The following is a 21,330-nucleotide window of genomic DNA, read 5'->3' as shown; positions in this document are numbered from 1 at the left end:
AGAAAATAGGAAGAACGTCATATCAAAGCTGGGACCATACTTGATTAATCTACCTGAATTGTACACGTATTCTATCAATAATCTATTCTCTACATCAATAATTTCAGGTAAGTGCTCGTTTTATATTTCTCAAGCCTGGTAATGAGGTAGTGCTTGGAAAGTATCAACACACACAGCTAAACAAAAAATTACACACATTAAAAACATTCCCCCAAATCAAATTCTTTCATTTCAACAACAACAACAACAACAACAACAACAAAAAGTTTCTTAAATATTGGTATTCAAATTATTATCAATGTCTAAACTTCTAAAATAGTTGGTTATTGCTATGATTACAATACCTCTCACGTACGTATGTAAAATCATAGATAATACATAGCATAACCATTCTATCATGGCTGAAATGTACCGGCTTTTCTTTGTTGATTCGTATTACATCTCAGTTATTTCTCTTTCCTATCATTTATGCACATGATGTTTATCCCCTAAACCGCATCTCTAATCCTTCAATTTTTTTATTTTGGTTTTATTACATTTCCTTATCCATATGATTTCTTATATTTTTTTCGTTTCTCCGTGTTAGTTTTCTTTTTATGTAGGAAGTTTGGTTTTTCCGTGCTCTCTTTGTTCAAACTTATTTTCTTCACTTCTTCTGGGTTATCTAAATATACAAGTTCCAATCAATAAGTAACGCACTGAAGTTTCTGCCTAAATCTAAAATAATTGATGTTCAACATAAGGCAAACTTATTGCTCTATGGTCATTTTAATGCTTTTCGGTAACGAAAGACATACTAATAATGCATAACGCACAACTAAAATTAATTCAGTATTTTTGAAGCAACAAAATAAGTTTCGAAACTAAAATGTTATTATGACAGTCATATTATATTAGAATAATATCGGTAAGAAATCTTCCCGATATTAAAGGCTAAAAAAAAAAAAAAAAAAAAAAAAAAAAAAAAAAAATCGAACCCAGAGGAATGTCAGAATTATAGTTAACTAATTTATTACTCTCATATCTTATGCAGCAAATATTTTGCTCCGAATTCTGAACAGAAGATTTTATGGAAAAACAAACGACCAAGTTGAGGAGGAACAGTTCCGGTTTAGGAGAGGTAAGGGAAAAAGAGAAGCAATTGAATTTTCAAGGTTGATCGATAAATGGTTTATAGAAAAAAAGAAAGAGATATATGGGGTATTTATTAATGTAGAAAAGCTTTTGACTGCATGAATTGGAAATTGCTGTTGGAATTTCTAAAGAAGGTTGGCTTGGAATGTAAAGATGGAAGACTCATAAGTCCCTGGTGGTCCCTGATGGTCCCTGATGGTCCCTGATGGTCCCTGATGAGCGGTTTGGCCCGTGCAACACGACCCCGTAAGTTAATGTCATGCAATTCGCGGCGGACTGTCATTGTCGAAACAGGGTGGGGGAGGTGCTGATTGAGTTCCTACGTCACTTGCTCCGCAGTAGCACGACGGTTCTGCGTGACAATGCGCTTTAATAAACGGCATGACCTGTCCCTCATAATTTTCTTCCGTCCACTGTTCCGCTTCCCCGATGTGGTTTTTCCGTGTGTTGTGTAGGCCGTCATCACCTTCGACACTGTCCCACGCGACAGACCTAACACAGTAGCCACTGCCGTCACACTCACTCCACATAACCGCGCACCAACAATTTGCCCTCTTTGAAAAAATGAGAGGTCTCCCATTTTACACTACCTCCGTCTGCTGCAGCCACTGGACACTGCTGTTCCACTGCGCCTGACGTAGTATGGAGACCGACCTAACACACCACCACCAGCGATCCGGCGCTGCGAGCGCCACGACACCGCTGCCAACCCATACATCTGCGTGTTGCCAACTACAAGTGTTTCCACTTTTCTGATCACCATTTGTATAATAAGAGGAAAATTACAGAGGAAAGTGTAATTGGAAAGCGAGTTTGACAGGGATGGTGTCTCTCGCCAACAATTTTTAATATCTAGAAGAACTATTTAAAAGAGAATACAAAATGAAAACATTTCAGTAGGAGGTAGAATAATAAGGTGTATAAGGTTTCCAGATAATATGGCACTTATTGCAGAATCACAAGGGAAAATCAATAAGATGTTAGAACATTTGAGGAAGGGCAGTGAAGAATATGGGATGAAAATAAATGTCAGAAAGACAAAAGCCATGGTGATCGGAACGAAACTGTTGGTGTCAAATATAGAAGTAGGAGGGAAGAAAACAGAACAGATGATTAGTTTTTGATACCTGGATAGTATTATTAGTGATAATATGAAGTGTGAGCGTGAAATAAAACCAAGGGTAGGAATGACGAAAGATGCCTTTTGAAGGAAGAAAATAGTATTTTGTAGAACCTTGAATAAAGAGTTGAGAAGAAGACTCATAAGATGCTTCGAATGGAGTATTGTACTTTATGAGTCAGAAACACAGACATTCCGGAAAAGTTATGAAAAATGACTGGAAGCTTTCGAAATGTGGGTGTGAAGAAGAATGCAGAAAATTGGCTGGGTCGAGCGGAAGACGAATGAGAGGGAGAAAAGAATAATTTTAGATATTATTAAGAAGAGGAAGAGAAACCGGGTGGGACATTTGTTAAGAAGGAACTGTATCATGAGGTACGTGCTAAAAACTATGGTGGCAGGAAAAAGAGTGAGGGGACGAAGGAGACCAGAATTAAAGAGCACGAGGAAAGAGCCGGACGACCATCTACGGTCACAAATGCTGACGACATTAAGTATGCACTGACATGTTTCTGTTAGATAGACGAATGACTATTGATGAAGTGGTATATTGTCTTGCCCCTGGTACACCTTCCGATAAACAAAAACCGTATCACTGCTCGTTGTTCCTCTTTGGTGCAAACTTCTAATGGAGCGGCCATTGTCTATCTGCAACAAAAGGAAGACAAATGGAGGAATTAGGGGAAAAAATGAAATCTTTGACTTTTACGTCCCACGATTATGCCGGTTAGGCTAAAGGAGACGGTGATGATGAGTAATGAATGAAATGGTGGAATGAAGAAAGTGGGAGGAAACGGGAGAATCCCGAGGAAACCCACGCACACGGTGTTTGTCCACCAACAAAGTTCACTTGGCGGGGGCTGGGATTGAACCCGGGACCCCAATGAGGAATTAGGATTAGACTTTCATAACATGACCATAACAGCATAACAATAAAATGAGCGAGTACACATGTCAGTATGAACAATGTACGAAGAGTTATGTCAAAATTGCGATTAATTTTTGACTTATCCTCGTATATACAACAAAAACTTTAATGTGGTTTAAAAAACGGAATTAAAATACATATAACATCGTGTTAGAGTTTAAAATTAATATTTTTTTCTAACATGAAATAGTGTTTATGAAACTTAATGCATCTGCTATTGTAAATTGATTTTTTCTTTCTTAACCTCCAGTTGAACAACTTTTACAATCTCTGGCCTTGACCATGAATGAAGGTCAGTGTTGTCGTAGAGAAAGTGTATCACGTGCTGAATTTTAAGTTGTAAACACGTAGGTGCCAACGCACTCACAGCTCTTGCCAAAACCGCTGAACTACGATCAGTGCTCTCGATATTATTTGGAAAATTATATTAGCATAAGAATTAGAAAGCTGAAGCTAGGTTGCACTTTAACGATTTTTGCAGTTTCTTTTGATGTTTCTTTTCTATATCAAACTAATATTTATGAATTTAAAAAGATCTAAGAATAAATATTTCACTTTATCGCATTTAAAGTAGAACTTCAGCTGATTAAGAGCTCTATTTTGAAATTTTAATGTACAGCATGTATCGGGCATTGGCCTTATCATGGCGGAGACAAATAGCGTCCCCATTGAATCATCAATAATCAATTAAACAGAATAAAACACAAACAAATCAAGTGACGTCAGTGTTGCGTTTAAAATTGGGTTGAAATATTATCTAAAATTACAGTCCATTAGCTGATAAAACTGTTCAACCTAGTGACACGTAGTTTGCGTAGTCGTTCCTGTAGAATATAGGCTATGTAAGGTAAAAGGATGGGGGTACCCTCCAGCTTTCGAAAATAAGTAACAATTCGGCAGATTTTGGAGTCCGTAATAAAGGATAAACTAACTAACTAACTAACTAACTCTATGACTTATGGAACCCGGAGGTTAAATGCCGCGTTCACAAAAGCTCTCCATTTACTTCTATCCTTAGCTAACTGGATCCAGTTTCTACTTTGTATTCCTATTTCTGCGAGATCCATCTTAATATTGTCCTCTCATCTGCGCCTAGGTCTTCCTTATGCTCGTTTTCCGATTGGAGTTCCAGTTAATAGTTTGAAAGTGTTCTTACTTTCTTTCATTCTGGCTACATGACCTGCCCACCTGAGCATCCTAGATTTGATGACCCTAACAAAATTTGGTAAACGTTTGTACATCAATGGTCGCCAAACTTTTGAGTTACCGTACCGTTTTTAAATCCTACTATTAGCTACCAACTAAAAAATGTTACCAACTGTATGTGAGCGCCCACAGAGTTGATGTGCTGAGTAGAAAGGATCGAATGATCCTAACAAAAGCAGTTTGTGTGATACAATGTGCTCTTGGGATTCAACGTTGGGATAAGTGCATTGCTAGCCAAGGGCAGTACTTTGAAGGAGATTAAATAAAATTCCATGTAAGCTTATTATTTTGTTTCTAGTAAAGCTATTCACCGTATTTTTTGATCATATATCGTATAAGCTCCTGATTACAGATAGTGGACGCTGTGCCACCGTTTTCAAAAATTCCGCTTTCAAAGAATAAAGAGGCTAATTTTGTAGTTTTCCTCCACATACAAATTGATATTGTCTCTCTCATCTTCACGGAAAAACGGCTGAACTGTTTGAAATTCAGTTTAGAAACACTGTTCAACACTGGGCTTTCAAGTCACTTTCATTAAAATGCTTATTCAATTAAGAGAGGAGAGGTTAAGAAAATAGGCCACATGAGCTCCTCATGTTACGGAGATATGACTTGGTATATGAAGTCTTTATTAAAAACAAGTAGACACGTGACCCCGCGTATTTGGGAAATTCTGCTTTTGAAGGGGAGAAAGGGGGCAAGTTTTACATTTCTTTCAATACGTAATATAAGAAATGACGACGATGTTGTCTGTCCCATTATCATTGAAAAGTGCTTGAACCAGTGAAAAGAGGTTGAACCATTGAAATAAATTTATGAACGCTTGCTTCGGACACAGTTTTTGTTCTGTCACTTCCATTAAAATACATAATTTTTCTGTCCTAACGTGGAGAAAGATAAAAAATTACGCCTAAATTTAGTACCTCATAAGCCTCTCTTCTTATGTAGATGAAACTCAGTATACAAGCTTACCATTAGAATCAAGATGTCACGTGCTTCAGCATTTCGAAAATTCTAGCTGTAGTCGTTGAAGGGACATTTCTTAAATCTTACTTTTCCATGTTCTATTCATGAAATGACCAAAGTAAAAAAAAAAAAAAAAAAACTTTAAACCGTTTAAAGCAAATTATTGAACGTAGATTTGGGTCGACCTCGGGTTTTTATCATTTCACTTCGGTTAAAATTATATCGTAACAGGGTAAAAAGGGTTTTAAATCTTTTGCAAAGAAACGAGTGCAAAGTATTAAATAAATTTATGACTATAGTTAGCATTTTAATTAAGTTCAGGGATGAAAGTGAGGGGGAACGCGAGAGGACGCCGTTCCCCACCTCCAAAAAATATGTACGACGTCCTAAAAAATTAGAATGAGCGAAGATAGGCAGGGGGCCGACATAACGTCATGCCGCTACCTATCGTCCCCCTACCTTTTCAGATCCACTTTTACCCCTGGTTAAGTTTTTTTTTTTTTTTTTTTTTTTTTTTTTTTTTTTTTTTTAATTCACTTTTATTCAAACACGCAGCTTAAGGGAGGAAGTCAGTTCAAATATAGGTTTCAAATATATTCTGTAAACGAAGAACAGGGATTTACTTATGTCAAACTGAAGAAAATAGTTGTAATAAGCTTAGGAGGAGAAACAGACATATAAACTACTGAAAATGTGAAACATTCAAGCTTGAAAAATATGACAAATTCCTAACGGTTCAAGGAATTACATAAAACTAGTATACATTCCATCTAAATATCTGGGGCCCCGGTAAGTGAGTGGTAGAGCGTTCACCTCTGATATATGGAGTCCGAGCACTGTGTACGTGAGTTTTCTAGAGATTGTCCCGTTTCCTCCCACTTTCTTCATTCCACCATTTCCTTCATTTCTCATCATCATCGTCTCCTTCAAAGGTCTACCTTACAGCGAAATTAAAGTACCGCTAATTTTTAGAGTTTTGTGTAATATCTTCAAAACAAATAAAAATACTCGAAAACCAGAAACGTAGTGAAGTAGATAATACGATTTTGCATGTGATACCGTTATCACAACTCATCTATCTGCTTTCGATTTGCAACTGTAGAAAGATTTAGCATTTTTTGCAGGTTCTGTAAATAGCGGCATACCAAAAGCAGATAGGTGAATTGTGGTAAAGGTATCACATCCAAAATCGTGTTGTCTACTTCACTACGTTTCTGCTTTTCCAATATTTTTATTTATTTTGAAGATAGTACAGAAAAACTCTAAAATTAGCGGTTGTTTAACTTCGCTGTAGTGAAGTGAAAACTTAAAGACAGAGGGGCTTATGCAAAGTCGTTCTGACGCGTGATTAGTGCCATACTAAAGAGTTCGACTAACATATATTTTCTGCTGTAGTGAGGCCTTTAATATGACGCTAATCATAAGTAGAAACGATTCTGCATAAGGTGGAGTACGAGTAAATATCCATTTTAAGTCCTTCGGCGTGTCGGCGTAAAGAGTTATGTAAAGGGATTTGAATTGAAATGAAATCTTTGAGTGTTACGTCCCACGCTTATGCCTGTTAGGCTAAAGGAGACGGTGATGATGAGTAATGAATGAAATGGTGGAATGAAGAAAGTGGGAGGAAACGGGAGAACCCCGAGAAAACCCACGCACACGGTGTTTGTCCACCACAAAGTTCACTTGGCGGGGGCTGGGATCGAACCCGGGACCCCTAGCACCAATAAAGGGATTTAAGTTGCAGGGAGATAGTTTTAATTACAAATTAAGCAATAATAACAATATTTAAGTAGATGGCATTTAAAAATAGATTCATGCATCTGTTAATACTCAGAAATGATTTCACCTCCTTTTTCATATAATAGCCAATCTCATTTTCAGGGGTTACACAACTACACACTTTATTTTATCTTCAAAGAAAATATTTTTGAAAATATAATTTGATCAAATTTTGATATTAACATACGATTTGGTAGCGTTTCTAAGAATGCATTTACAAACTTGCTAGCGTGTAAGAATAAAAGTTTCAAAAATACGTCATACATTGAACTACAACGATTATTTCTATTTAGAAATATTTATTATAGTAATTGTTTAATAAGAACAATGAATTGTAATCTAGTTGGTCGTTAGAAAACACATACATACTCGTATGGCAAACAAAAATTTTATCATTCGACGGACAGGAAATTGAACTTAACTTTTTCGTTTCACGACGGTTACTCTACTACTTATTTTCATACGACTAACAAAGTAAATTTATAGCATGCCATTATGACAAAACAAAGACAACTGAAACTTAAATTGATACTTTGTGTTTGACCACCTACAGGTACAAAACATTTTTGTTTTAAAAAGGAAAGAGACTCTACATGCAGGAATCGATAGGAACAAAACTCCGATGTCGCATTTTTCTGAGAGCTACCATTTCAAATTTATTGCAAACGTCAAATATATTTGACTAAAACAGTTGTTAAAATAGTTGACTGTGTACATTATTTTTCAGAATATATCCAGCCACTTGATGTTTGCTGGAAAATCACTAGTTTAGTGTAGATAGACCAATTACTGTCCAGATTCAAACATTCCCAGATCCGTACATATTTAAATCTTTCCCAGATCAATAAAAGTACCATGGCCGATGACATGGCATATTTTGACACTGATAAAACATTTCCCACTTCGGTACATGTTTAAAAACTGACACTGTTACTGTGCATTTTTTAAATAAAATTTTCGCAGAGGAGGATTTGGAGTTGTATGCTCAAGAAAATACGAAAAGATAATAATAATAATACATGCATACATACTTACGCAGATACATACAGATGGTGATCAGAAAAATGGAAACACCTGTAGTTGGCAACACGTTAGATGTATGGGCTGGCAGTGGTGTCGTCGCGCCCGCAGCGCTGGACCGCTGGTGGTGGTGTGTTAGGTCGGTCTCCATACTACGTCAGGCGCAGTGGAACAGCAGTGTCCAGTGGCTGCAGCAGACGGAGATAGTGTAAAATGGGAGACCTCTCAGATTTTCAAAGAGGCAAATTGTTGGTGCGCGGTTATGTGAAGTGACTGTGACGGCAGTGGCTACTGTGTTAGGTGTGTCGCGTGGGACAGTGTCGAAGGTGATGACGGCCTACACAACACACGGGAAAACCACATCGGGGAAGCGGAACAGTGGGCGGAAGAAAATCATGAGTGACAGGTCACGCCGGGTATTAAAGCGCATTGTCACGCAGAACCGTCGTGCCACTGCGGAGCAAGTGACGGAGGAACTCAATCAGCACCTCCCCCACCCTGTTTCGACAATCACAGTCCGCCGCGAATTACATGACATGAACTTACGGAGTCGTGTTGCACGGGCCAAACCGCTCATCAGGGACCATAACGCTTTCGCACGCCGCAAATGGTGCCGCGACCATGCAATTTGGACCGTTGAGGACTGGAAACGTGTAATATGGTCGGATGAGTCATCCTTCACCCTATTCCCAACCACGGACCGTGTTTATGTGTGTAGAACGCCCAAAGAAGCTTATGATCTGCAGTGTCTCCGACCAACTGTGAAACATGGCGGCGGCTCGGTGATGCTGTGGGCCGCAATATCATGGTTTTTATTGGGTCCTGTAGTCCCACTTAGCGGACGAATCACTGCCAACGATTATGTCGCAATTTTAGGAGACCACTTGCATCCTATGGTTCGGATGTTGTTCCCGGACAATGACGCCATCTTCCAGGATGATAATGCACCCATTCACACAGCTGACGTTGTTGCAGCGTGGTTTGAGAAACATCAGGATGAAGTTCAACACCTCCCCTGGCCCGCCCAATCCCCAGATCTCAACATAATTGAAGATCTGTGGTCCGTCTTGGAAACACGACTCCGGCGACGATTTCCACCTCCATCCTCTCTCACAGAACTGGCCGATACCCTGCACGAGGAATGGTGTAAAATTCCACTTGCTACCATTCACGACCTCTATGCCTCCATCCCACGTCGCATCAAGACTGTTCTGAAGGCGAAAGGTGGCCCGACACCATATTAATCTGGTAAGTTGTAATTTCGTTTAGGTGTTTCCATTTTTCTGATCATCATCTGTATATACATACGTCGGTTTCCATACTGTTGAAACTTTCTGATATGCAGTAGACTTGCATTCAATTCATCTCTCCAGCTATTTGATTTTCCTGTGTTTTGGAACAATTTTTTCACACATTGCACTGTACTGCGCAATAACTATAATTTAGCTTAAGAGTAGCCACTATTGCATTGCAAATGAATATAAGTAAAAATAAATGAAAAATAAATAAATAAAATAAAAAGATGGAATAAATTGTATCAATATTCCTAACCTGATGGAAACTTTATATTTGACTTCAGCCAGTTTGTGTTTTTCTATTTTAATGCTTCATATGAATATATATATATATATATATATATATATATATTTATATATATATAATACTCTTCTATTTTAATGCATCATACGAATAAATAAATACATACATACATACATAAAACACTCTTTCTTCAGGACAATACTTGCTTCCAATGTTAATACAATTTAACAGTGTCATTTCATATTTTGCTAGAGGGAACAATATTATTCACTGATATAAAAATTTCACGCTATTTATTAGTACATTATTATACAATCCTTTAAAACATTTGTGTTTCTCAAACTCAAGCTGGCCATTGCCCTCTCCTGGCCTTCCCACATAATGCTCCTGGTATATACAATCTATAATGAAAGTAACAATGTTTGTGACTTCGTAATTCCTGAGCCACACAACCGATCTCGATCAAATTTTCAACATAGATGACGTTCGGGCCTGGGATGGATTTTATAATTTCATTTTGATGGTACAACTTAGGGGAGGGGGAGAGGGGATATATTTAAAAATGATCGAAAATGATCAATATTCGTGTTGAGTCCATAGTTTTCGGAGTCGCTGAGATGAATAGTGACATTTTCGATGCCGTTTAAATCCGAATTCAGCTCACAATAATAATATTTAATTTCTAAGACAAAAACGTCTTCTATCAGAGAGTGCAACAATAACAGTAAAAAGTGACTGACTAATTTTTCTACTAATTTACTAATTTTTTTATTTTAATTCGACGAAGGGGCGGGTAATTGACACTAGTTCTCATTAAATGCTTAACCTAGGAAATTGTTAGCATCAAAGCGTTTGAGATTCTACGCAGAAAGTAACGTTACGATGAAATACTTTTTCCTTCACCTTCAACTTTCACAGTCTCATTGGATTTATTTTTTCTTTTAATGTGAGAAGAATTAATGCCAGGTTATTATTGTCAAATATGACAAGAAACATATATCATTGATCGTTCAACTATCCTATCTAACAGTAGGTGGCCTTAAACTACCTCGTGGGACAAAAACACAAATGAGTAAGTAAATAACAGTATTCGTGTAATAATTTAAAACAAAACAAAAAATAGAAAGGTAAAGCATTGAACAAGGCAGAAAGACAGTGAGAGAAACGAGAGAGTGTTTCTATTAAGCATATGTTACAAAACGTCTCTCAAGTCAACAAACCCATATTGTTGATTTAGAAAGTTACGTATACAAATGCCAGATCTATAAACTTATACAGGTGTAAGCTCAGTCTTCAAACTATGTTTCATAATAAAAATATGTAATATAAAGAATCATTAAGCGATAAATAAGGAATGCTATGAAAATAAAGAAGCAATGACTAACACTTTCACTTTTGGAAAAGAGTGAATTTCTTTTAGCAATCTATGAAGCACGGATTTGTAATTATTCAAAATATTTTTACTTCTTATAAATTTCATTGAATTTCTCAGAACAGTAAAGCTTTCATTCTTCTCCGCGATTACTTCATAAAGACTTGTCATCATAGGTATTCTGCCGTTATTGGCAGGTCACTTACTGCAACTCAGAAGCTTCTATGCTCCACTGTCTGTCTTCGTCTTTACGTACGACTTTTCTGTTTTGATAACGTCTATTTATTGATTTATTGTAATTTCCTTCTCCCTCTCCCTCTCTTTCCTACCGCCATACCCTCTAGCACATTTCTCATGATACAGTTCGTTCTTATCCAATATCCCAACTAATATCTCTTCCTCTTCTCAGTAATATCTAGAATTGTTTTTTTCTCCCCACCATTTCTACCACCCTCCCATACGTTTTCCGCTTCACCCATCTAATTATCTCCATTCTTCTCCACACCCACATTTCGAAATATTCTATTCGTTTTCATCATTTTTGCGTAATGTCCATGTTTCTGCCCCATACAGTACAATTTTCCACACGAAGCATTTTATGACTCTTTTCCTCAACTCTTTATTCAAGTTCCCACAAAATAGTATTTTCTTTCTCCTAAAGGCATCTTTCGCCATTCCTATCCTAGTTTTATTTCACTTTGGCACTTCATATCATTACTAATAATACTACTCAGGTATCCAAAACTAGTTACCTATTCTATTTTCTCCCCTCCTACTTCTATATTTGACACCACCCACTTCGTTCCAATCACCATGGCTTTTATCTTTCTAACATTTATTTTCGTCGCATATTCTTCACAGCCCTTCCTCAAGTTTTCTAATATTTTATTGATTTTCTCTTCAGATTCTGTAACAAACGCCATAACATCTGCAAACTGTATACAGCTAATCAATCTACATCCTACCGAAATACCGTCTTCATTAAGTAGGCTCTTTTTCACTTTCTCTTCTAGATTAAATATTGTTGGCGAAAGACAGACTTTATAAGACTAATTCGTCTTTATTTATAAAAGAAAAAATTCTAACTGACTAAACGATTAACGCCCAGGTCGAACTATTTCAGTTAGAAACTTGAAATTTGGACACAGCGTAGGGTTTGTAACGTAAGGTACCACTAAGGAATGATTTTTTCAAAATTCGACGAGGAAGATGGAGAAATGGGAGTAGCAATTATTATAGTGAAATTTGAAATATCCGTATCTGGGAGACATAAAATTTGGTATCTGAATTTGCATGGGCGGCTGTATAATGAATTCACAATATTACGTGCCTTCTCAATGAATACGAAGAATAATAATTTTATTAAAATATAATTATGGCCGTTTATTCCTGTATAATAGAGCTTCTCTAACTTTTGCAATGGCGTACCACCAAAGTATATTAATTATTAATAGCACCATAATTCGTACATACCACTACTAACAGCAGCTTGCGTACCACAAGTGGTACGAGGTTGAGAGAGCATGCTGTATAGGAATGAGGTACAAACGAATAAAAAATTAGCTATTTTAATATGGACTCTGCAATCTTGATTGATATCCATAAGAGATTTGAAAACGTAACGTAAGTCTCGATGCTTGATGTTACCCACAGTTCATGTGTTATTGCTTGGCTCTTTCTCGCGTTAGCATGCCTAACAGAGCATTCCGTTAAATACTCATCTTTATTTGAATCTTATTCGTCTTCATTATTAATTATTTACTTAATAAATAACTTATCTACGGCGAAAATGCGAAACTTTGCGTCTCATTTTTTTTTTTTTTTTTTTTTTTTTTTTTTTATGGAATTTTAGATTTTGGTTACATTCAATGCCCCAGATCTAAACCTACGTGTGTACGAAAGCTCGTAAACGAAAACTCAATTTAAAAAACGTGAAAAACTATTTTTTAAAGCCACGTATCGCATTTCTTGTTGTAAAAGCAGAACGGTTATATTGCTCTCCTGAAAAGTTTGGTTTTGAAGAGTTACGAGGTTTTGCACTTTCGCCGTCGTTAAGTTTTATAGTTGGCCACGGTAAAGGCTATCTGCACTGTTTTTTTGTTCTTTGTCACTCACATTTATTATGTCACATCTATTGTGTTACATATCTGTCAACGTTATTGTGATACTGTACTCCTTCTTTGCTTGTGTCCTTTCAGAGGTGATGTTAGCCGAAACTTCTTTATAGATTATTATGAACGACTGCATCGAACAACTCTGTTAGCGGGATCTTGGAATGAGAAAATATTTGATAAATGGACTAGCCTACCTGTTTCTCCGACTTGAATCAAATCAAGCACATTTGGTATGCTATGGGGATACGTCTTGCATCACGCACAGCTGCATCAAAGACCATCCAGCAGTTATCAACAGCGCTGGTGGAGGAATGGAAAGCATTCCATGGCAAATCATTACCAACTTTGTGATCATGGAAGCACGTTTCAGAGCGTGCATTGCTGTTCATGGTAATCAGTGGTCACTCACCCTTCTAAGTACAATTTCACGTCTTCTGTAATCAGGACGACCCTAATAAGTCGCAGTGACTTTAATATAAGCCATTGTTTTGTATAAAGGTGCCATTTTTGTTCATCTAATCATGGAAATGGCAACGATTAGAATTTCTTCCTGTTGTTTTCTGTATCATACTTTAGCACTACGGTCTTGTCAAGTTCAAGTCTTACCAATCTATACTACTTGGGAGTGACACAGTATGCAAAACTTACTTTCGTTCTTAAGTTTTGTACACAAATGTATTATGTGTAAATGTAACTATGTTTTAGTAAATGTAACTATGTTAATTGCTTTTGTTGTCCGTGGAAGTAACATGCACCTTTCATCTTATACATTGAGATCTTATTATTCAAATTGTGATTGATGTTAATATATGTATATGTTTTGGTACTTCCGTATTCTGTGATTTTTCTCAAGCATCCGGAAAAGTTTCCTATTATTACACAGAAGACTGTTCTCTTTACACCCGACCATTTTTGAAGGGTACTCACTTTAAGAGACACCGTGCCACTACCACCGATCATGTTCTATTGGACTCCCAGCATTAGGGGCTATCACGTGGCATAGCAGTTTTCATTGCTGCAAGCTCCGGCGCAGAACAAGCATGGGGATTCTGCACCTTTCCTTTCTGCAAGCTTGCCAAAAATCATCCAGGGTGCGCGGGTGGCAATGTTGAAGACGTCATTTCAACAGTCCAAATGCACAAAAGTCCAGTGGACTGGCATCTGAGATTTTTACAGTAATGTTTTGAAACGGAATAATACAAATTCTTAATTCCTGAAAAATAACGTAGTGATGTGTTGGTGGTATGTCCATAGAGATCATTACCTGGTTTGCGTCCATTCCATATAATTGTGGGATATCTTCCAGATAGATAGGTGTCAGAATGGATTCTTGGAAGTATCTTGTATTCGTCTTCACGTGTTTGTCCATCCTTCTGTATAATCAACTTGCCCTCATATCCGAATCCTGTAACAACCATAAAGCCACGAGAGAAACTTTCCCTGCACTGGCGAGTAAAGTTGCTGCACCCCTTGCCGTCGATATCACTGTATGTGGTCTCTCAAATGTGATTACTAGCAGTGAGATGGACAGATGATTCATCCATTGTGACATATGATTAATCCATTCTTCCATTTGGAATCCGCCAGGTAGCTCTCATACAGTTTCCTGCAGTTCGTCTTACGTTCGGCAATGTGATGCAGTAGAGATGGTGTACACGGGTTTTCAGCACACACATCAATCTGAGGCGCTTGCGAATTGTTTTATTGATAGTTGACGGTGCGAGGTGGAATCTGTGGCCTATATCACGTTGTGTCGGGGAATTTTCTTGGCACACCAATCGATAGATCAACGTTAGCACTACGGGAGTCACTTTACTTGTAATCCTTCTCCTACCGGTTTTCGTGGATGAATGTTCGAAAGGGGAGAGCCTGTTGTATATAACAGTTCAAAATAGCTTTTTCCAGTAGTCACCGCGAATGTTGACCCGTTCTCCAGACACTGTTTACAATGCGAAAGTATGAAAACTTAATATGGAAAAGGGCCATTACGCAACCATCCTAATACCGGTTGATTTTCGGCACCATTTGATAACATTCACTACCAACATTCACGCACCTACAAGGTCAGACACAGCACTGCTTCCACCAGCAAATTTATAGTTCCAGCATGATACGCCAGGTGGGAGCAGTGTTGTGTCTGACCTTGTAGGTGCGTGAGTGATGGTAGTGAATGTTATTTCCCAACCCCATGGGGAAATCGCGGTCGAAAAGTGGGAGGGCCACAGACGGCGGTGGCAGGCCCTTGGTACGGATCATATACGACTATGTACAAAAAAACCATCTTTTTGCCGGTTCGGATCAGAGGTGGCAGGTAGCCGCCGAGCTTGTTCCAACCCTTTGCCGACTATATGTTGGCAGAGACGCGACGTCGCGGCAGGGCTGGTCACAGTTCCGACTCTCTGCCGAAAAAACTGAGAGTCTCTGTGCCGCCGTTGTTTTTGAGACGACTTAGCCGCTAGGCCGCCTAATTCTCGACCCTAAACCAGCCTTTGAAACGTCACACTGCCTACCGCTACGTCGCTGTTTTGTCGATCGTAAATCAACCGTCGAAAAGTTGTCTTTCCGACGTCTTTTTATAACCAATGTCGTAGGTTTGCCGCACTTTTGCAGACCCAAAATTGACGTGTGAGAAATTGTTTCAAGGTTGTTGTGCCGGCACGGATACTTTTGTAGCATATTTGCGCGAGTCGGACAGTCTCAGGTGGCTCTTTCGCTGCGGAGGCGGACATCGGCGGCAATTCCCCATGGGGAAATCGAAAATGGTCGGATACACAGCGAACAGTCTTCTGTAGAAGTGCCCATTCTTCGCAAAAGAAAAACAAAATTACCCCAAATTAGGGATGCGCTCGAGTCGAGACATGTCTCGAATCTCGACTCGACTCGACTCGAATTCGAGTCGAGATTCGAGTCGAGACACTCTTTGTAAAATTCGAGACGAGTCGAGACAAACGTATTTCTCGACTCGAATTTTCGAGTCGAGACTCGAGTCGAGTCGAGACAGCTGGTAAAAATCTCGACTCGACTCGAATGTCTCGAAAATCTTTCTATAATTTTTAATATTATTTTGAAGAAAGTACTCGCTCAGAAACACTCGGCACGAGAATTTCGGAAACTGCAGGACTTGTCAGGTGTTCGAGGAGTGCTGTGGTGATTGTCTTCAACAAGTGGCGAAACCAAGAGGAAAAGACGTCCAAAGGTCGAGGGGTTCGGCGCCTCCTACTTCATTAAAGATGTGGAGAATAAGAACGAGGACAGAAAAAGAGAAAGAGAACACTGACCGTTGGGAATTATCCCTTGTTGAAGCGATGGTTGGAGTAATAAAACCAGTTAGTATTTCCGCTGTTGTATTGTTGATTTCACAGAAATGCTCAAAAATAAGCAAAAAGTGACTCTGCACAAGATGTTTACTTACCCATACTTTTATTATTGTCAACTGAACCCTGAGTGTCTGGGATGTTTCTGTCCCTTCTCACTTTACAACTTGAAAAGGGAGGGGATATTATCATCAGGGTACCACTAGTAGTACACCGCTAAAAGGAATGCTTTAGTGCTGCGTCGGAAGCGGCATGTTTTGTATTTATCTCTTAAAATGTTGTCCATTCATAAAGTATAAATTCCCCCACCCTCCCCTCATTCTGTTTCCAATACAGAGAACCGACTCTTTAAATGAAGAACGAACCCTGAACCTTCCCGAAAATGCTAAAATGATTGATGCGTACAAATAACAAATCTGTGGATGAATCAGAAAATGCAGATACATGAGAAGATACTTGATGCAGTGCAGTCCAACAGATGCAAATAGATTTGAAGTGTTCATATTTGTGTATGTGTACGTGTGTATGTGCTTGTTTCTGAGTATTTATATGCGCGTGTGTCTCGTAATTGTTATATTAATATCCACTGGATTAAGTGAAAGTATAAAATGGATTTGATGACTGCCAAATTGACGTCACATTGATAAGTCATTATTTTTTAATATTAATAATATTAAATTATATTATAGTTTAGCGTCGTCTTTAGGAGCAAAGCTCTACAAGACGTGAACGTACAGTTTAATGTCGGATTTGAAACACATGAGCTCCTACCATGAATCAAACCTCGTTCGAGAAAGGCGCATCGCTAACAACATAGCAACGGGGAGCTAAACATTTAGTAATATGTATATTAAGTTGTAAAATTATATTCGTTTAATTTTCACTAATATAATCTTCACAATGTAAAGCATTCGCTAGGCACGTTATCTTGTTTAAAAACAAAAAGCCTATCTCTTATGTTTCCGTCTCGGGGTTGGACTGCGGGATGATAGAAATCCGAAAGAGATGTTTTTATTATATTTTGTACAGTAGATCTGCTCCTTCATAATCTCCGTGTTTGATAAGAATGAACCTCCCTGGCTTACGAAAATGTATACGTAATATAACAAACCATGCAGATTAAAAGCCAGACTAATATAGCAAACATTGAAGATGTTCCCCTACAAAATTTTCTTCGGTCGTCCATGTCTGGAGGTACACAATTTCGCAACTCAGTGGATACGATGTGGATGTATTCAAAGTCCACTGATTTACCCATCAAATTTAAATTTTATAAAAATATTATCAGTGAATACTAACCTGAGAAGAACTATTTTTTTTAATTCGAACGCAAAAGCAGGTTTTTTTTTCCCACCAGGTCTCGGTAATCATCCGGTACGAAAACTGAAATTTGTACAAGTGTTTCCCCAGCAAATTTTTTGAGAAAGGGGTCCTCCAGGAGCGTTATTTATGGGGTAATTCCTGCGTTTGTTATATACATATATAGATATAAATATAGATATACTGTATACATATAAAGATAAGTAGGAGCGGGGGTTTAAAATTAGTTCGGAAAGATAATATGAAAATCTGGTATAATTTCCAAGAATCTATCTAGTCTAATATAAATAAAATAAACAGTTTGTTTGTGTGTTTGTCTGTCTGTATGCGGCCTGGGGACCAGACGAGTGGACCGAGAGTTACCAAATTTTGGTCAGGGATACCTTGGCCTAGGCCCGAGATCAAGACGAAAAGTTGTTTTCAAATTTCGAACCAGGGGAGTCAAATGGGGAGGCGTTTACCGGAACCGGCTTGGGAACCAGACAAATTGACCGAGAGTTACCAAATTTTAATCACGAATACCTTGGTCCAGGCTCCAGACCAGAGTTAAACGATTTTGTCAAAATTCGAACCAGGGGGGTCTCAGGGGTTGTTTACCGGGACATGTAAAAGTAGTAGAAAATAACAGATATTAGTGTTGAATTCATAGTTTTCGCGGTCGCTAAAATCATTGGTGAAATTCTGATCGCATTAACTTCCAAATTCATGCTATGCGGCACCAGGTCGGGGGTCAACGGGAAGGGAGAGTTGAGATATCGAGACATATAAAAGTAATCCACAATGACCGATATTAGTGTCAAATCCATAGTTTTCGCGGTCTCTGAGATCAATAGTGACACTTCCATTAGCGATGATTTGCAAATTCAGCTACAATCGCATGTGGGCCGGGAGTCAGCGGGGAGGGGGGGAACCGAGACAAGGAAAAGTAATCCAAAATGACCGATATTAGTGTCAAATCCATAGTTTTCGCGGTCGCTGAGATGAATGGTGACACTTTCATTAGTGATCACTTGCAAATTCAGCTACCATTGTATGCGGGCCGGGAGTAAGCGGGGGCAGGGATACCGAAACATGTAAAAGTAATACAAAATGACCAATATTAGTGTCAAATCCATAGTTTTCGTGATCGCTGAGAACAATGGTGACACTTTCATTAGCGATGATTTGCAAATTCAGATACCATTGTATGCGGGCCGAGAATCAGCGGGGGGATATACCGAGAGATGTAACTAAAAGTAATCCACAATGACCGATATTAGTGTCAAATCCATAGTTTTCGCGGTCCCTGAGATGAATGGTGACACTTTCATTAGTGATCACTTGCTAATTCACTTACCATTGTATGTGGGCAAGGAGTCAGCGGGGGGTGGGGATACCGAAACATGTAAAAGTAATCCACAATGACCGATATTAGTGTCAAATCCATAGTTTTCGCGGTCGCTGAGATGAATGGTGACACTTTCATTAGTGATCACTTGCTAATTCAGCTACCATTGTATGTGGGCCGGAAGTCAGCGGGGGGTGGGGATACCGAAACATGTAAAAGTAATCCACAATGACCGATATTAGTGTCAAATCCATAGTTTTCGCGGTCGCTGAGATGAATGGTGACACTTTCATTAGTGATCACTTGCTAATTCAGCTACCATTGTATGTGGGCCGGGAGTCAGCGGGGGGTGGGGATACCGAAACATGTAAAAGTAATCCACAATGACCGATATTAGTGTCAAATCCATAGTTTTCGCGGTCGCTGAGATGAATGGTGACACTTTCATTAGTGATCACTATCAAATTCAGCTACCATTGTATGCGGGCCGGGAGTAAGCGGGGGCAGGGATACCGAAACATGTAAAAGTAATACAAAATGACCAATATTAGTGTCAAATCCATAGTTTTCGTGATCGCTGAGAACAATGGTGACACTTTCATTAGCGATGATTTGCAAATTCAGATACCATTGTATGCGGGCCGAGAATCAGCGGGGGGTGGGGATACCGAAACATGTAAAAGCAATCCACAATGACCGATATTAGTGTCAAATCCATAGTTTTCGCGGTCGCTGAGATGAATGGTGACACTTTCATTAGTAATCACTTTCAAATTCAGCTACCATTGTATGCGGGCCGGGAGTAAGCGGGGGCAGGGATACCGAAACATGTAAAAGTAATACAAAATGACCAATATTAGTGTCAAATCCATAGTTTTCGTGATCGCTGAGAACAATGGTGACACTTTCATTAGCGATGATTTGCTAATTCAGCTACCATTGTATGTGGGCCGGGAGTCAGCGGGGGGTGGGGATACCGAAACATGTAAAAGTAATCCACAATGACCGATATTAGTGTCAAATCCATAGTTTTCGCGGTCGCTGAGATGAATGGTGACACTTTCATTAGTTATCACTTGCTAATTCAGTTACCATTGTATGTGGGCAGGGAGTCAGCGGGGGGTGGGGATACCGAAACATGTAAAAGTAATCCACAATGACCGATATTAGTGTCAAATCCATAGTTTTCGCGGTCGCTGAAATGAATGGTGACACTTTCATTAGTGATCACTTGCTAATTCAGCTACCATTGTATGTGGGCCGGGAGTCAGCGGGGGGTGGGGATACCGAAACATGTAAAAGTAATCCACAATGACCGATATTAGTGTCAAATCCATAGTTTTCGCGGTCGCTGAGATGAATGGTGACACTTTCATTAGTGATCACTTGCTAATTCAGTTACCATTGTATGTGGGCAAGGAGTCAGCGGGGGGTGGGGATACCGAAACATGTAAAAGTAATCCACAATGACCGATATTAGTGTCAAATCCATAGTTTTCGCGGTCGCTGAGATGAATGGTGACACTTTCATTAGTGATCACTTGCTAATTCAGTTACCATTGTATGTGGGCAGGGAGTCAGCGGGGGGTGGGGATACCGAAACATGTAAAAGTAATCCTCAATGACCGATATTAGTGTCAAATCCATAGTTTTCGCGGTCGCTGAGATGAATAGTGACACTTTCATTAGTGATCACTTGCTAATTCAGCTACCATTGTATGTGGCCCGGGAGTCAGCGGGGAGTGGGGATACCGAAACATGTAAAAGTAATCCACAATGACCGATATTAGTGTCAAATCCATAGTTTTCGCGGTCGCTGAGATGAATGGTGACACTTTCATTAGTGATCACTTGCTAATTCAATTACCATTGTATGTGGGCAGGGAGTCAGCGGGGGGTGGGGATACCGAAACATGTAAAAGTAATACAAAATGACCAATATTAGTGTCAAATCCATAGTTTTCGTGATCGCTGAGAACAATGGTGACACTTTCATTAGCGATGATTTGCAAATTCAGATACCATTGTATGCGGGCCGAGAATCAGCGGGGAGGATATACCGAGAGATGTAACTAAAAGTAATCCACAATGACCGATATTAGTGTCAAATCCATGGTTTTCGCGGTCGCTGAGATGAATGGTGACACTTTCATTAGTAATCACTTGCTAATTCAGCTACCATTGTATGCGG

General features: G+C 38.9%; 1 long non-coding RNA gene across 1 annotated transcript in view; it reads left to right on the top strand.

Moving 5' to 3' along the window:
• Nucleotides 1-13,927, top strand: part of LOC145694240 (uncharacterized) — a 37,419-nt gene extending 23,492 nt beyond the window's left edge. Inside the window, exon 3 of the long non-coding RNA XR_014132972.1 lies at nt 13,263-13,927. This is a non-coding gene — a long non-coding RNA (uncharacterized LOC145694240). The remainder of the gene's footprint in view (nt 1-13,262) is intronic.
• Nucleotides 13,928-21,330: the final 7,403 nt, after the last annotated feature.

The sequence above is a fragment of the Thermobia domestica genome, chromosome 9, assembly GCF_964235325.1.
Source record: "Thermobia domestica chromosome 9, izTheDome1.hap1.1, whole genome shotgun sequence".
NCBI lineage: Eukaryota > Metazoa > Arthropoda > Insecta > Zygentoma > Lepismatidae > Thermobia > Thermobia domestica.
The sequence above is the reverse complement of the archived record's forward strand: the minus strand, read 5'-3'. Positions and strand labels throughout refer to the sequence as shown.